The sequence below is a fragment of the Pleurodeles waltl genome, chromosome 3_1, assembly GCF_031143425.1.
Source record: "Pleurodeles waltl isolate 20211129_DDA chromosome 3_1, aPleWal1.hap1.20221129, whole genome shotgun sequence".
NCBI lineage: Eukaryota > Metazoa > Chordata > Amphibia > Caudata > Salamandridae > Pleurodeles > Pleurodeles waltl.
In genome coordinates this window covers 642,083,050-642,101,094 of record NC_090440.1, presented here as the reverse complement: position 1 = coordinate 642,101,094, position 18,045 = coordinate 642,083,050, and the positions used below count along the sequence as shown (strand labels likewise).

The window sequence follows — 18,045 nt, the reverse complement described above, 5'->3', positions numbered from 1 at the left end:
ACTTCTGCCAAGGATCGATTGCGGACTGCTCCAGGACACCTGCAAAACCACAACAAAGTAGCAAGACGACTACCAGCAACATTGGAGCGCCAAATCCTGCCGGCTTTCTTAACTGTTTCCTGGTGGTGCATGCTCTGAGGGCTGTCTGCTTTCACTCTGCACTGGAAGACAAGAAGAAATCTCCTGTGGGTCGACAGAATCTTCCCCCTGCTAACGCAGGCACCAAACTTCTGCATCACCAGTCCTCTGAGTCCCCTCTCATCTCGACGAGAGTGGTCCCTAGAATTCAGGAGCTAGATCCAAGTGACCCCAACAGTCCAGTGGTCCTTTTGTCCAAATTTGGTGGAGGTAAGTCCTTGCCTCCCCATGCCAGACAGTAATCCTGTGTGCTGCATGAACTGCAGCTGCTAGGGCTTCTGTGCACATTTGCAAGGAATCCTTCATGCACAGCATAACCCAGGTCCCCAGCACTCTGTCCTGCATTGCTCAACTCGCTGAGTTGACCACCGGCTTCGTGGGACCCTCTTTTGTTGTGTTGAGATGACCGCCATGCGCAGATTTCTTGAATGCCTATTCAGGTACTTCTGTGGGTGCTGCCTGCTTCTATGTGGGCTCACTGTCTTGCTGAGTGCCCTCTCTGTCTCCTCCTCCAAGGGGTGACCTCCTGGTCCTTCCTGGGCGTGGGCAGCACCCACTTTCTTGAACTACAACTCTTGCAGCTAGCAAGGCTTGATTGTGGTCTTTCTGTGTGGAAACAATCCTTTATCCTCCAGCGCGGCGTGGGGCATCTTCTGTGCAAAGGAGAAGTTCCTGGCACCGTCCGTTGTTGCAGAATCTTCAACTTCTTCCTCCCGGAGGCTGCCCTTTTGCACCTTTATCCGGGGTTTAGTGGGCTACTGCCCCCCCTGGACAATAGCATGTCTCTTGGACTGGGTCCCCTTCCTTTACAGGTCCTCAGGTCCAGGAATCCATCTTCAGTGCTTTGCAGTCAGTTGTTGCCTTTGCAGAATCCCCTATCTCGACTTTACTGTCTTTCTGGGGTAGTATGGTAACTTTACTACTACTTTTCGGGGTCTTGGGGAGGGGTATCTTGGACACCCTTAGTGTTTTCTTACATTCCCAGTGACCCTCTACACACTACACTAGTCCTGGGGTCAATTCGTGGTTCGCATTCCACTTTCTTAGTATATGGTTTGTGTTGCCCCAAGGACTATTGCATCCTATTGTATTCTACAGTGTTTGCACTTTTCTAACTGTTTACTTACCTGATTTTAGTTTGTGTGTATATTTTGTGTATTTTACTTACCTCCTAAGGGAGTATATCCTCTGAGATACTTTTGGCATATTGTCACTAAGATACAGTACCTTTATTTTTAGTAACTCTGAGAATTGTATTTCTTATGATATAGTGGTATATGATATAAGTGGTATAGTAGGAGCTTTGCATGTCTCCTAGTTAAGCCTAAACTGCTCTGCTATAGCTACCTCTATCAGCCTAAGCTGCTAGAACACTACTAATCTACCAATAAGGGATAACTGGACCTAGCAAAAGGTGTAAGTACCATCAGGTACCCACAATAAGCCAGACCAGCCTCCTACATGTGGTAAGTTGCACCATTGATCGCCTTGGCTCTTCTTGTGATTTGATTGAGATTAATAATATTCCCCTCCCCGCCACGCGCTGCCCCACCCCTCGTAACCCCCACGAGCCACAACTTATTTTAATGTCACAATAACATGGTGTCCAAGAAAGAAAATGGAGTACGAGCAAAAAAAGTCTTGTGTTTACAGTTAATATAAAAACAGACATTAAAGAAAAACCCTACATTGAACCTGCTGAGATAGAAAATATTTTAAGCAGATGTAAAAATGAGCATGGACATGATGCAGGCACTCTAAGTCAAGGTTGCCAATGGGTAAAGTGGCTTAGCAGAGAGGTAAGGGGCACACTTTATAAAAATATACTATAATTGAAAACATAAATGGACTCTGTTGGACTTTTTTGCTTAGGCAGGGTCATCCCCAATCTTTTTGCCTCCTGCCTCCTATTTTTTCTGACCTGTTGCTGTTGGCTTTTGAACTCTGAGCACTTTACCACTCCTAACCAGTGCTAAAGTGCACATGCTCTCTGTGTGAACTGTGATGTTGATTGGTTTATTCATGATTGGTATATTTGATTCACTAGTAAGTCCCTAGTAAAGTGCACTAAAGGTGCCAGGGCCTGTAAATCAAATGCTACTAGTGGGACTGCAGCACTGGTTGTGCCACCCACATAAGTAGCTCTGTAATCATGTCTCAGACCAGCCACTGCAGTGTCTGTGTGTGCAGTTTTAACTGTAAATTCGACTTGGCAAGTGTACCACTTGCCAGGCCTAAACCTTCCCTTTTCTTACATGCCAGACACCCCTAAGGTAGGCACTAGGTAGCCCCAAGGGAAGGGTGCAGTGTATGGTTAAGGTAGGACATATAGTAATGTGTTTTATATGTCCTGACAGTGAAATATTGCTAAATTCATTTTTTACTGTTGCAAGGCCTGTCCCTCTCATAGGTTAACATGGGGGCTACCTTTAAATCTGATTAAAGTGTAGATTCCCTTTGGGAGTGGATGGACATGTGGATTGTGGGGTCTCTGAGCTCACAATTTAAAAATACATCTTTTAGTAAAGTTGATTTTAAGATTGTGCGTTTGAAAATGCCACTTTTAGAAAGTGAGTATTTTCTTGCTTATACCATTTCTGTGACTCTGCCTGTTTGTGGATTCCCTGTCTGGGTCAGTTTGACAGTTGGGCTGGTTGCACCTCACACTAGACAGTGACACAAAAGGAGCTGGGGTGTAGTCTACATTTCCTGATGAGCCATCTGTGCTAGGAGGGAAAGGAGGAGTGGTCACTTACACCTGAAAGGGCTGTGCCTCTCCTCACACAATGCAGTCTCTGACCCCATACTGAGTGTCTGGGGCCTGGCCTGGGCAAGGCAGGATTTCGCATTCAAAAGAGACTTAACTTTGAAGTAGGCCTACTTCAAAGGAGAAATTGCGTATAAGAAGGGCACCCAAAACCACAGACTTTAGAACACTTCTGGAAGCAAGAGGAACCTCTCTCTGGAGAAGAGCTGGAGAGCTGAGGAAGAAGAGCTGCTCTGCCTGTGACTGTACTTTGTAGCGCTATCCTGCAGTTGCTGCTTCTGCCAGAGTAAGAGAGCAAAGAATGGACTTTGTGTGCCTTCCATCTTGTGCAGAAATCTCCAAGGGCTTGATTTAGAGTTTGCCTCCTGTTGTTTGGAGTCTCAGGGACGGCAAAGACTTCTCTCTGCCAGCACCTGGAGTCTCTGGAGAGACTCCTGCTCTGACAAGTGGTGCCCTATACAGTCCCTGGGCCCTTGAAAGGAAAGCTGGTGGAAATCCAAGGAAATCGACTTCGGATGACTTCAGACCGACACTGCTGCTGAATCCGGTGATGCCGCCTGCAACCGACTCTGTGATCTTCGCTGGAACGCAACGACCTTCGCAGGCCCATTGCCGCTGCAGCCCATCTGAAGTCCGCGACTCCGTGGAAGTCGTTGCACCGCGTCGTGACCGACGCTGCTTGAAGTGCGCAGATTCTACGTTTCGCACAGACGCCATGATCCCCGGCTTCTCACATCAACTTGTTTTCATTCTTCACCAAAGGTACTAGGTCTACGCGACTCCGTGTCCAGTGCCGCTGGTGTTGGCTTGCTGGGAACGACTACATCACGACGCTATGTTAACACCTCATCAAAGCATTTTGTGTTTCTAAGCGCTATTTTTGATATTATTTCCTATTTTTCTAAACTGGTGTTGTGTCATTTTGTAGTGTTTTCATTGAGTTACTGTGTGTGGTGGTACAAATACTTTACACTTAGCACTCTGAAGTTAAGCCTAGTGCTCTGCCAAGCTAAGAGGGTAAGCAGGGGTTAGCTGAGAGTGATTCTATTTTACCCTGACTAGAGTGAGGGTCCTTGCTTGAACAAGGAGTAACCTGACTGTCAACCAAAGACCCCATTTCTAACAGACTGCCCCTGATTTAGGATTATTCATAAATTGAAGTATTTGCCCTTCTGCAGAAGCCTATTATGCAGTTGAATTTCCAATGAAAAGAGAAGTCGACATGCTGCAGTTCTACCCTTTTGTGCGCTTCAGTTAGGTAGAAGGCACAGCCCAGTCATCAGTGAGTTCTATCGGGAGGGTCATAATCTGAAGCAATGGGGACAGGAACTTTGCTGTTGTTTGAGCCTTTAGTTTTTGTGGACCATCATAAATCAGTTGCTTGGCAGGGAAATGTTTCTCAGGGTTATCACCAAACATTTCAAATTTTATCGTGCCTCATGATTAACACAGCCCCATTCCTCCTGGTAAAACAAAACCATTACTTCTCAGAGTCTCTCACAATTTGAAGAATGTTTTCTGGCAATGAGTACAGATGGAGTATATGGGAGATTATGTCATTGTGCATCCTCAAAACACGAACAACACCCTGACTGTAATTCATTTGTTTTCCTTCTCTTAGTTGCAGCTGAATAAGAATTATGCCAACAAGACCTGCGGCCTTTGTGGAGATTTTAATGGAGTTGCCAAGTACAATGAGTTTGTTTCAGAAGGTAGGGACGCATGGGTTGCACTATGAACACTTTCTGGTGTCTTAACGGGATTTCAGAATGTAACAAAGGGAGTGAGTGGTGTTAAACTCTACATTGCTAGTATTGAGCAGTGTTGATGGGTGCGATCCTGTAAGCACAAACATTCTCTTGCATGCTACCTATTAAGTATTTTATTGTATCGTATGTCACTGCAAAAAAATGTAGGAAGTAACACAATGCAAAGTCATGGAAGTATATGCACAAATAGACCAACCGCCTCTTGTTATTTCCTTATTGGTATATGCTCGTACTTTACCAGATCTATTTTGTTTCCTGTTTTTTATTCCAACATGGCCTCCGTATAATTTATCTTGTGTAGCCTCTCTGCTATGAAACAACAACAGTCTTTCTCTTCTTTCAGAATATCGAACAGTTATTGTATCTTAACACTTTAAGATATTAAAGTGATTTGCGACTCTCTAAACAGGGTCACAATTTTAAGAAATCGCTATTTTAGTGATTCCGTAAAATTGCATTCAGCATGTCTTTCATACATTCTGAAATGGCTTTTTGCAGTCGCAAACGGGCATTCGCACCGTTTGCGAATGCCAAAAGCTTTCATACATCTGGCCCTAAATTTGATATTCAGCCAATAATCCCATGTTTTAGGGAGTGATTACAAGCACTCTAGCACTGGTTAGCTGTGGTCCTAAAGCCAACAAAAACAAATTCAGGAATAGAAGAGGGTGCAGGCAAGTGGTTTGAGGGAAGACCACCATAAGTCCGACAGGTCTAACGCATTGCTAACTCCGCATTTAAGTACCTTAAAGATGCATATATACTATCAAGTTCTGTAGTGAAGAAAAGTAAATAAACACCTACCTACCTTACATTGACAAAATAAAGGTAGTTCATATTTTGGAGTCAATATTTTTGTAAGGCAATTTAAAAAATGTGATAAAATACCCCAAATCGAATATGTTTCTTTTCATAAATATTCACTATATCCATGGTTTAGAGATTTGGCAAATTTAACCAGGTGGTTTTTGAAAATCAATTGTCACCTCAAACAAAAAACCCATGGTATATCATAGTTGAATACACACACTTTCAGAGAAGTCCATCATCTATTTCAGAGAAAAAATTCTTCCAAATACTGTAGATATGTTCGATTGTATGGCATGACCTAAGGAAGAGGAGCAATGCATAGGGTCAAAAGCAAAAATATAGTCAGCTAATGAATGAATAGAAGCCTGGATTTTAATAATGGAAATAGGCTGTTAATGTGAACATAAATAATCAAATAATGAGGCATGATAGTAATACATGGAAAATATGGACAGCCCTACAGAGGAGTCCAAACAACCAGTGCCATAACAAGAATATCATGAGCCCTAATGTAAGCAAGAAAGAAGGGTGCCACAGCCACCAATTTGGGAGTTAAAAGTTATTACTGGGTACAGTGTTCCTCTCAACCCTTTTGGCTCTGGTGCCACATCACCTGCTGCACTATACGTAGCCAAATACTTGTAAAAACTAAATGCAACAGACTTTGCAAAATATAAGCAGAACTGACTTTAAGTGCTATCATAGAATTTGAAGAATCTTTGAACAAACATTACCAGTGACTCTACTGCAGTCTTACACCTTGCTTACTCTGTGTCCTGGAAGAGAGATTGGTCGATGTGCTGTGGCTACAAGAACACTGTTTGGAAGATCTCAATTTTAGGCTGAAACTTAGGGAAGAAGTAGTGAGAAAGCCATGATATTTGACTGGATTGGAATTTGACAAATTAGATTATTTAAAATGCTTTTTTTTTTACATTTTACTCTTATGTTTTTGGAAGGTGTCACTGTCAACGTAACTGAGTTTGGGAACCAACAGAAACTCGATCAACCAATAGAAACATGTGAGGAACCATCATATTCTCCTCAAGGCGACTGTGGAAATAACGTAAGAAGCAAATACATTTTTATTTTGTTCTTTTACAAAGGGGCTGTGATAAAAGGTGAAATCTGTGCATCACAGTTCACACTGTAGTATATCATAAAGTTCTCATTTTTAATCACTGTGATCTGATCTTGGTTGACAACACTGACGTTCATCTGAAACGCTTCACATTTTCAGACAGACAGACAAATTGGACAGTCTCTCTGCAGCTTGAACACATATTGTTAGTGAAGAGAAAGTTTAGAATCTATACTCATTCAGCAGGTGGCACCACAATGGAGTGTACCTTCTTGTTTACCTCTAAATTAATCAATAAATGTCATTTTGCACAGCCAGGAGAGGCACAAACCTTAGTACTCATTGAACATAGCAGTGGTCCAACACCATCTTATGTACTGCGGTGTTTTACACTATATTGGTGTTTCTTTTTTAGAAAACATGCTTTCCCTTTGTCTCTTTGTGCAGTGTTCCTAGATATTATCATAGAGTCTTGGAACCACAAACGATAGTGCCATCATCTACCTTACAATTGTTATGATTTAGAGCAGTGGTTTTTAATCTGTTGTCTGGTGACCCATTGTGGTCCCCGAAGTCAAATCAGGGTTTCCTTGACTGCTTAAAAAATTTAATAATATTAACAGAATAATGAAGTGTATATGGATAAAGAAGGAACATGTACTGAAAAATTAAACATTTTCTATAAATGTGAAGACATTTGAAACTGGAGGCTAAAAGTTAAATTAGTATCCTTAGATTGATTTGTGGGAGCAGTGCAAGTGCATACAGAGTATAGTATTGGCACTGGAGATCTTATTCATAAAGGTAAACTTATATGTTTGCCTAAGCTCATTCTTTTACAGTATTCAGAAAACAGCAATTTTATAATAAGTTTACAAGTGTGGAGACTCCGGAATCAGGGCGGAAAACTCTGCCCATCAAAATGTTTTCCTATTTATCTGCTCCTGTTTTACCTGTGCATCCTACATGGAACAAAGCTGTTCAACACAACCCTTAGGCCCATATTTATACTTTTTTGCGCCACATATGTGTCATTTTTTGACACAAAAGTGACGCAAACTTAAAATATACAATTATATTTTGTAGGTTTGCACCACTTTTGTGTAAAAAAATGACGTAAATGCAGTGCAAAAAAAGTATAAATATGGGCCTTAGTGTGCCTCCAAGTCTGTTGACTGCTGCTTCCATATTTGGTGATTAGTGGACCAGGGGCAAGGCAGACTGAGTCAAGCATTAAGGTGCAAATTTATAGGCCCCTAGTGACACAGGAGCATCACATTTTGTGATGCTCCTGTGGCGCTACGCACTGCGCCGTATTTACAAAGTGGCGTTAAGCCACTTTCTGTGGCTTAACGTCACCTTGTAAACCTTGTAAATACGGCCCTTCCCACGCAGCACTGTGCGGGGAAGGGGCGTGCAATATATGCTGCATGCCACAGCAACACCCATTGCATTTTAACACTGCCTCCGATTTATGAATATTTGTAAACCTGAGGCAGCGGCAAAATCTAACGCCACCCCCAAGGTTGGCTTTAGCAGGGCGCAACTAGGAGGGATACTTTTATCATTCTGCAGCACTCATAGAAAGATGCAAAATGCCAGAAATAATTGTTTATGTGCGGGAAGGTGCCCCTTCCTGCACATAAACAGTCATTTGAAAATAACACTTTGGGATTTCTGTGTTTGCTGCATTGTGCAGCACACACAGAAGTGCTGAAGCGCCATTAGTGATTGTTTATGTGTGGGAAGGAACACCTTCCACACATAAATAATCACACCCCTCAATGCAGACATGCTTGCACGATGGTACAAAGATGCTTGCGTTGGTGGGACAAAATAGGGGTGCTCCATATTCACTTAAATACGGGGCATCCCTGCGTTTCGAAAGTGACGCAGCACAGCACTGCCAATTGTGGCGCAGCACCGCGCTGCACCACGTTTCCATAAATCTGGCCTTAAGTATCCTGCCACATCCTTTCTCTGGGACTTTTTGAGCTGCATCCCAGGGTGTATTTGTGGTAGTGATTTCAATATCTGGTTATTGTTTGGATGTTGATTGTGCCCTACAGTAACTAGCCATTTGCTATGTATGTTTACTCAGGTACAGCCACTGTAATCTGGTGGCATTTCCACTCTGTCACACAAGTAGTAGATCGCCCAACTTACGGCTGAAGAAAAACAATTTTACCATGCTGAGTTCAACAAGATAGATAGCATTGTACCACAATTTTGTGTCTGTGGAAATGACAGTGAGACAACAGTGACCACTTTTCTTTTATTGCGTTCCTATATTCTTTTACTGTCTTCTCTACAAATCCTTCAAAGAGACCTCGGTGACTACATTTCCTATTTTAGCTTGTTCTTTTACAGTCTCACACGATCAATAGGCCAGGCATATTATTATCCAATTTGTTTTGTTCACACCTTTTCAACTAGCCATATATTACGATCTGTGGATTTTCTAAGTATATGTAGACATGTTAGAAGGTGATAAAATTGCATTCCCGAGAAACCTCTTGCTCCTGAAAGAATGTTTAAAGGGGGAGTAAGATGTAAGAGAATAAAACATTTCTAGCTTACGCGTCCAGAATTTTCAGATCTATTAAGGACACCGAGGCGAGGATTATGCTTCTCTTTCTTTACTGAACTTTCTACAGCAGCCAATAAACTTTAAGAAAAACAAAAACTATATATCCCATCACTCCCAGTAGTCCTACTATGCCCAATCCCATGCCTCCATTGTCTATAAATGTCATCAACACATAAGTCTGTCCTCTTTATTTGCAGCAATTTGAAACCTGATCTTCACACACTGGATCTGACAACTTCCCAGCAGAGAACAAACAGCCAACAGCGGCCAATAGCGACAAACATCAGTCCCTGTGATAACAGCGAATGCTCAAACATTCTTATTAATGAACCTAAGAATGAGAGAAAAGTTCAATAATACTAATTCGAAGTGAACATGAAAAACCAAGGGAGGGAACAATCATTAACATGATAGTCAATTAAATATCTCACTATCTGTAAGGATAAATTCCTAACAAGTTGTAACAGAACAAATGATAATAAAAATCACAGATAACCATATGGGTGGGGTAATCCTCACCTCCGTGTCCTTAATAGAATTGCAAATTCTTGATGCGTAAGCTAGAAATTGTTTTCATTCTATGTCAGGACCGGAGGCTTCGGATTATGCTAGTTCAAAGCTGATCCACCACAGCAGATGCTACATCAACAATAGGTATGTGATAAAACACCTTAAACGTATTATCAGAAGACCAATCTGCAGCTGCCATGATATCTTCTGAATGAGAGCCAACTCCAAACGACTTAGATGCCATAGCACCTGGAACTGAATGTGCTTCAAAAATGAATGTGTCTATGCCAGCTTCCCCTAATAACCATCTCACCCATGTAGCCAAAGTAGCTGATGACACTGGATTGAATGGTTTGAGTACAGCTTTCATGAGCTTTCAAACATTGTACCACACATCATTTTTGTTTGATTGTGGGGAAAGGACGTATAGGAAATACACCCAGTTGAGGTTTCTGTTTGACTAGAAACCGTGAATGAAACTTCAATCTGAGTAAATAGTCTACCTGTCAAATCCAGAGTGTGCACATCAGAAACGCATCTACAAGATATGAGACATAGGAGACCAGTAAGCTTCGCCGATAGTTGTTTGCGAGAAAGATCCTCATGACGTGGCCAGGATCTGAGAAAATGCAAAACAATATCTACTTCCCATAAAGTGTAATATCTGGGTTGAGGCGGTTTGGACATCCTAATACACAGCAAGAGTTTGATGTCAAATGGTGTTCACCAACTGGTTTACCCTTGCAATGAGGGTGACCCGCAGAAATGGCAGATCTGCAATTATTAATGGTCCTGTAAGCTAAACCTTGAGATGCCAATTCAGACAAGAAATTAGCAATCATGGTAATTTGGGTTCCCCTGGGATCAAAACCTCATTCACTGCTCCAACCCACCCATAGTTTCCAGGAAGCTTCTTATTGTTTATTGGTGGAGAGAGCCCAGGACTGGGATAGAAAGAACATAGCATTTTTCTTTCGAAGCTCCTGGCACCTGCCAACATATTCATAAAGTCTCCATACCATGAGAAACAACTGCCCCTGAACTACCAAGTGATGAGGGAGACCCGACAGGTCCAGGAGTAATGAAGGGAACAACGGAATCCGAACCGGCGGAGCACATGACCGTGACATTGCTACTGGAAACCACGGATGAGCTTTCCAGAGAGGGGTCACCAAAGTGATCTCCGCAACTTGCCTCTTGACTTGTGTAAGTACTCTCTGAATCATGGAAAATGGTGGGAAAGAATAAAGGAGCTCCTAAGGCCATTCCTAAAGAAAAGGATCCAAGCTCACCACCAGAGGATCCGGTCTCCAAATGAAAAAGCGTGGAATTTTGGCATTGAGTCGAGATGCAAACAGATCTATTGAGCATGAGCCCCACCGATTGATCAGACTGTGAAAAACTGGCTGATGCAGCTTCCAAATGCTACCATCCCTCAGAAAAAGAGAGTTCCTGTCCGCTACCACGTTGGAACGACCCAGAATATACTCCGCTATCACTGAAATTTGATGATGGAGACAAAAATGCCAAAACTCCTTGGCGATCTCTGCCAGAAGATGCGATCTGGTCCCGCCGAGGCGATTTATGTATCTTACTGCTGAAATGTTGTCCATCCTAAACAGAATACTATTTTTGAGCGAGGACAGGGAACGAACTGCAAAGGCTCCTGCTAGACGTTTTAAGCAGTTGATGTGAAGATTCCGCTCCTCTGAAGACCAACGGCCTCCCGTCTCCACTGACCCGCAATGCGCTATTCAGCCCCACTGACTGGCATCCGACTCGATCACTACTTCCGAAAAGGATGCGAAAATGGCCTTGCTGTTCCACGCATCCATGTGGTCTAGCCACCAAGAGATTTCCAATCTGGCCTCCTCTGACAAAAGAATTTGTTCTGAGTAAGTCAGACCCTTGCGGAGGTGCATCATTTTCAGATGTTGGAGGACTCGAAAATGCAAAGGGCCTGGGAAGATTGCCTGCATAGAGGAGGCAAGAAGTCTGACTAGGCGAGCTAAAGTCCTCAATGATATAGTCGGAGAGGCAAGGACTCTCCATAATTCCCTCTTGATCGAGATACGTTTTGTCAGAGGTAACTTCATCTGAGCCGAATGGAATCCACTTGTAGGCTTAAGAACTCTATACATTGCGAGGGAAGAGTTCTTTTCGCTGTTGATTAAGAACCCGAGATCTTGTAGAATTTAGATTGCCCAACCTACATGATTCAAAACCAAGTCCTTGGACTGGCCATGATCAGAATGTCGTCGAAATAAATAATGAGGCAAATGCTTCGTATCGAAGAAACTCAGATACAGGATGTAACAATTTGGTGAAACATCAAGGGGCCGACAAGAGACTGAATAGAAGGAACCTACATTCGTGCCATTGGTCTCTCCAACAAAACTGAAGGAATCGTCGATACAGAGAAAAAATTGACACCGTTAGGTAGGCGTCCTGGAGGTCCAGACACACTAACCGATCTCCTTCTAGTAAGAGGTCTCTTAATAGATTAATACCCTCCATCTTGAAATGGTAGTATACTATCCAAGAATTGAAATCTTTTATATTCAGCAGGAGGCGAACACCTCTGCCTTTTTTCTGCACCAAAAAGATTGTACTGACAAAACCTGTCGCATGTGGTTGGGACTCGATTATCACTCGCTTGCGTAGAACGGTTACTATCTCTGCATCTATAAAATAACTCTCTGTTTAGGAAAAATGGAGAGGAAGAGGGGCAGATGTTGTTTGGGAGTGGAGTAAAACTCTAGTCTGTAACCATGTACTGTTTGTAACACCGAAGGATCCTGAGATAAACGTGCCCAAGACATAACATGATGTTTGAACCATCCCCCAAGGATTACGTCTGCAAAATGGATTATCCTTACCTGAAACTGAGGTGCCTGAGGTGTTGTCAGCACCTCGTCCACCACCTCTGTAGCCACAACCACAACCTCTTCTAGATCTGGATGGGTAAAATCCTGAGGTGGCTTGATAGGAACCTCTGCCTCTTTGGCCATAGCCAGAAGAGGTCTGGTAAAATCCTCAGCCTGATGTCCGACCTCTTTAGCGTCCGGCCCTTCTAAAAAGGTTACTGTTAAACATTCTCCTCATCGAGGTTAGGGCTTTATCCAATGCTGAAAAAGTGGATACATATTTACTCAGGTCCTTAACAAATTTGTCTCCAAAAAGCAGGCCATTAGCCAATGGTCCCGGTTCTTTAGGTGCAAGTTCAGCAAGTTTAGGGTCTATAATCATCAAAAAAGACTTCCTCCGTTCTGTGGACATAGCACAGTTAGCATTACCTAAAAGGCAAATAGCTCTCTGAGCCCATTCAAGAATGGCCTCCGGGTCCAAAGGCGTGTCAGTTTCCTTAGCTTGAACCGCAAGTTCGAGGATTTTCGTAATGGGACCCGAAAGGTCAAGCAGTTTGTCCTGGCAACCCTTCCAGGCTCGATCCAGGCCCTTCTTGGGGTCCTTCACAATTTTTTAAAGAAATGTAGCCACACTGGGATCCAATTCTGGAGTATCAGCTACCTTGCCCAATAAAGAGGGTCGAGGACATCCAGAACGCAGAGTACTGTGCACGTCTTTCTCAAAACTATTGTGCAATCGTTCTTGAACATAATGTGCTACTTGAACACATGGAACCCACTCTGTAGATCTGGGATGAATAATGTTTTCAGGTTCAAAAATCTAATTATTTTGTGGTACCGCCTCCCTGGCAGCGTGGTGAGTTTTGCGCTTGCGTTTGCCCGATAGTTTGTGCTCAGAAAGAACCTGATCGGACTCCGAATGTGAAGCCGATGATTGGGAATCCTTTGCAAGAGGAACAGACTGAATTGGACAAAATTCACTCTCTAACGTGGGCCCATGCCCATATTTGTGGTCTTACAGGACCACTGTGGCCATTTGTGAAAATAATTCAGCAGAGGAATACGGTCTCAAAGGAGCTCTCTGGCCCCTATCATCAGCTTGAAGGTCTTTATTCAGGAACTCCGAGGATAAACATCCCATTAACTCTCTCTGCCCATATCTGATTAGGGGCTGTGTAAAAGGTTTTAAGGCCTTAATCAGGCCCTGAGTCCTGTACATGATCGCCAAGGACCTGTACCAATCTGTCCTCCATCTGATTTTTTAGGGGCACCTCTGCCTCTTCCTGAAAATGTTCATCTTGTTCTGCAAAATATGCCATATTATCAGAGGTAAGAAGGAGTTCAACAAGGGCGGAACAACCCCAGCAGGCAGAAAAAAAGGAGAAAAACACAGAGACACAGTCTCTCCAGGCCTAGAATCACAAGTGGACGGAGCACCTGCTTATAGTCCCTTTGGGCAAAGCCCTACACCATTTTAGCACCCCGTCGGGCGTTCTGGGGGCACAACTGGCAACCATTTGGCTCACGATGCACGAACGCTGATCTCCGACACCAAAAAAAACGGAAATCGCCGTCTGCGCATGCATGGCCATTGTAATAGAAAGAGGACAAAGTCCTCTATGCAGCACTCAGTAGAACAGCAGTCAGTGTCTCATATTGCAATAAATAACTAATCAAATGAATAGGTGCATATCCCGTGGCCCAATGCGTTCCCAAAGCTCGGAGCATAAGGAGAAGACGCTCCGATGCAGAGGGAACGCGACAGACCACAAAGGCAGCAAAAAGAAAATTGCAACGCACGCAAGCCGGTCAACAATTAAGGGGAACACCCTTTAGAAGAGCACCGCTCAGCCCCGCTCCCACTCCACAGGCCACAATAAAAAAAAAAACAGCGTACAACAGATTTAAACAGCAATGTAATGACAAGTACTTATCTTAGGCTGTGCATCAGCAAAGAAAGAGGAAGGACATTTGTGTCAATTACATTTATAGACAATGCAGGCCTGGGATTGGGCATACTAGGACTACTGGGACCGATGGGATTTGTAGTTTTTGTGTTTCCTAAAGTTTATTGGCTGCTGTAGAAAGTTCAGTAAAGAAAGAGAAGCATAATCCAAAGCCTCCGGTCCTGACATAGAATACAAAGTATTGCCTGTCATGGAAAATGCTGTTATTTTGGAAGTATTTGAGCACACTGTCAGACAATTAAGGGACTGGGACAAAAAAAGGTAAACTCAGTGATCTACTGAGGATTACATTTCTGTTTTACGACTTTAATGTCAAACTGTGAATTTGAAAATATTGCTTATGGCCAAGTGCTAAAATACGAATTCGTTCGGAAATCAAATTGCAAGAAAATACAGGAAAGAGGGCGTGGTGCTTTAGATTTTACACTGAAATTGGCCATTGATTTAGCCGAAAGTATTGAACAGTCAGAGAAGATTTGAGAGGAAATTAAAGGTGCACTTAATGCAAAAGCAAATTTAGTGATGAAAATGTATGGCAGCGTGGAATGATTTCAGAAAAGAAGTGGTTAAGTGTCAACCATGTGGGAAATGATTAAAATCACCCTGCTATTGTAACAATTATCAACATTGTCATGGAATTCCAAGAAGATGGTGTCAATGATGATAAAAGCTTAAATTACAATTTAGTTCTTAGTGTGAAGTCAAAATAAAATCCATCTGTTGCCATTATATGAGACTTTGATTGATGAAGTGAAAGCACAGGTTATTCAAGTGTATGATTTAGCGTTCTGAGTGAAGCTTTAATACAGAAACTATAGAAATCCCCAAAAAATACCCATTAATATACAAAAAGGGAAATATACTGGTAACAAAGGGGTCTATTCACAAACTGCATATTTTATTAGTGATTAGCACTGTACACTAGCCCAGCAGAGACCTCAGCCTTAGCATCTCCTATCTTTTCTGTGCAAAGGTCTCTGTCATGCGTATGGAAATCCACACACATAGGTATACATTCTTGTAGTAAATGTAGAAGAGATAAAGATCAGTTCCTGGAAAATGAAGATTACTCACTCTCAAGTGGGTGGGGCATAGGGAAATGTCAGAAGGGGTTTATAGAGCACTGTGTTAATACAAACACAATCCCACAAACGAGTAAGACCATTGCTATTCACAAACTACACTTCTGAAGTTACTACCAGCGGAAAGGTCACAAAACAGTATTAGGCAACTCTCCCACACAGAAGATAATGGAGAAAATAACATTAGGCAAATATTTGTTTTACCTTTTTCAATTATTTTATGGTGTCACATTTAAAATGTTATAGAAAGCTTACTACACTTGAAAGACATGCAGTATTGGAGGGGGTATTGACTGTGGAATCCCCTGCCCATCTACAAGTAAAACACATTACACCAAGTAATTACATACAGGCTAGCCACATAAAACTGAAATCACACATCATACAATCTATGTGGCCTTAACGCCTTCAGTGAACGTCTTTATTGCTTTGGCACTCATTTTGAGGAATAATCTTTTGTGGAAAAAGAGAGGGTTTACAGACATTGAAACAGGAGTGTGCAAACCTTGCATAATTTACTTTCTCATGTGAAAGAAAGTGGGCTATTTATTGGGGTGGAATTGAGACCACTACTAGAATTAAAACCACAAAGTTGTCAGAGTAAACTACAGTTTTAGAAATGTAAACCTGGACTGAACTCCCTGATAGGAATTGCACTGACCAGGAAGGCTTAGCTTAGGAAAATGTGTAAAGTATTTAGTAGAAACAAAACAGTAACAAAGTCAGCTAGAAAGTCAAAACAAACCTCAATAAAATCATGCCGATGCCACAATTCTTGCTGCTGGCCAGTTCATTGCCACTGGCACTTTGAACAAACAAACTGGTCCTCCTTATGGCGTGCTCTTTCGTGCTGGGGCAGGTCTGAGGAATGGACCTCTTCCTCCCATATATATATATATATATATATATAAATATATATATATATATATATATATACACACACACACATATGTATTCACTAAAAAACAAAGGTTACAGGGACGTTATAGGTAGGTTCTGAATTTACTCGCACAAAACTATAGACATTTTGCAATTATAGTTAGAGTTATTTCAAGTTTCTATAACTCACGGACTATGATACGGCCCGCCGTGCACAGTTTTTTCTTTAATAGTTTGAATTCTAATGTTTCATTGATATTTTTATTGATGTTATAAAAGTTGTCATGAGTGCTGTAATACCCGGGGTAATTAGCAGTGCATTGCAAAGGTGCGAGTCATAGTTACCTTATGCCACGAGTTATAGTTACTCGAAATAACTCTAACTGCTGAATTTTGATGATTTTGTGTGAGTAAATTCAGAAATTAACTATAACTTCCCTGTAACCTTTATTTTTTTTCAGTGAAATTCTATTTGTTTTTTTAATGTAAAGTAATTTTCATTTCTATACATTAAATTAGCCACTGGGGTTGGATGAATGCCCCGGCCACAAGATTAAGAGAGTTCGAAAACCTTTGTGTCCCTATGTACACAAATTTGTTTTTTCTTTATTTTCTCAAAAATTACTGAATGAATTTACACCAAATAACAAAAAGATCACCTTCTGGACTAAGAGCTACCTTTCTGCCAAATTTGGTGTAAATCCATCTAGTGGTGTGACCACTATTCCTCTTCAAAATCCCTATGGAAAAAATGCATGGGGTAAAAGTGCTTTGGTAACCCCCCTTTCTCTTGGCCCCCGCTTGACGGATCACCCTGAAACATCCCAGACAGCAGTTGAAGTGAGCATTGTATTATTTGGAAAATTGTGTAAAGATTCACCAAATGGCACCAAAGTTATTAGCAAAACAAAAAACTAGGTTCTAACTATAACTACCTATATTTACGCTTCATTGTCAAAATTTCACAAGAAGTGACCCATGCTGAGAAAATCTTAGTAGCTGGGCCAGGTTTAAGGCCCGGATCATACTTGGTGTGACTTCCAAGCCACATTATTGGCATTCCATGATGTCACCAATGCAGAGGATGGTCCTTTCAACAACTTGGCTAATCACCCACACACAGCTCGAAACTTTTGAGCAGCAGAGAAGTGGTAAGTGTAATATCCAAGTATTATGTTAAGAGTAAATGAGTTTGAGTGTTGTCCAGTCATGTCTCAAGTTGAAACTTTGCTGTAACACTCTATGTTGTCTGTAACCTGTGTTGTCTTTTTTAAGAATTAAATTTAGGGACTGTTTTTTTTTAAATTTGCTTTGAAATATTAGGGGCTCACTTACAAGCCCCTTGCACCACCGTAGTATAATTATTTTTACGCTACGGCGGTGCAAACAGTCCCCCACACAGCACTGCATTTACAAACTGGCACAATCGGACCATTGAGTCAGTTTGTAAACCTTTGTGCCTCGTTATACCTGCACCAGGTATCATGTATGCAAGGGAGCCATTCCCCCATTAGGAGGCCGGCAGGAATGGTGCAGTGAAATCTACAAGATTTCACTGCATCAGTCTAGCATAATTTATTAACGC

General features: G+C 42.0%; 1 protein-coding gene across 1 annotated transcript in view; it reads left to right on the top strand.

The window, feature by feature from the left end:
• Positions 1-18,045, top strand: part of LOC138284407 (mucin-2-like) — a 1,933,778-nt gene that overhangs the window by 178,248 nt on the left and 1,737,485 nt on the right. The window contains exons 5-6 of the mRNA XM_069223144.1: positions 4,527-4,617; positions 6,444-6,550. The gene's annotated coding sequence lies outside the window, so the exon portion shown is untranslated. The remainder of the gene's footprint in view (positions 1-4,526; positions 4,618-6,443; positions 6,551-18,045) is intronic.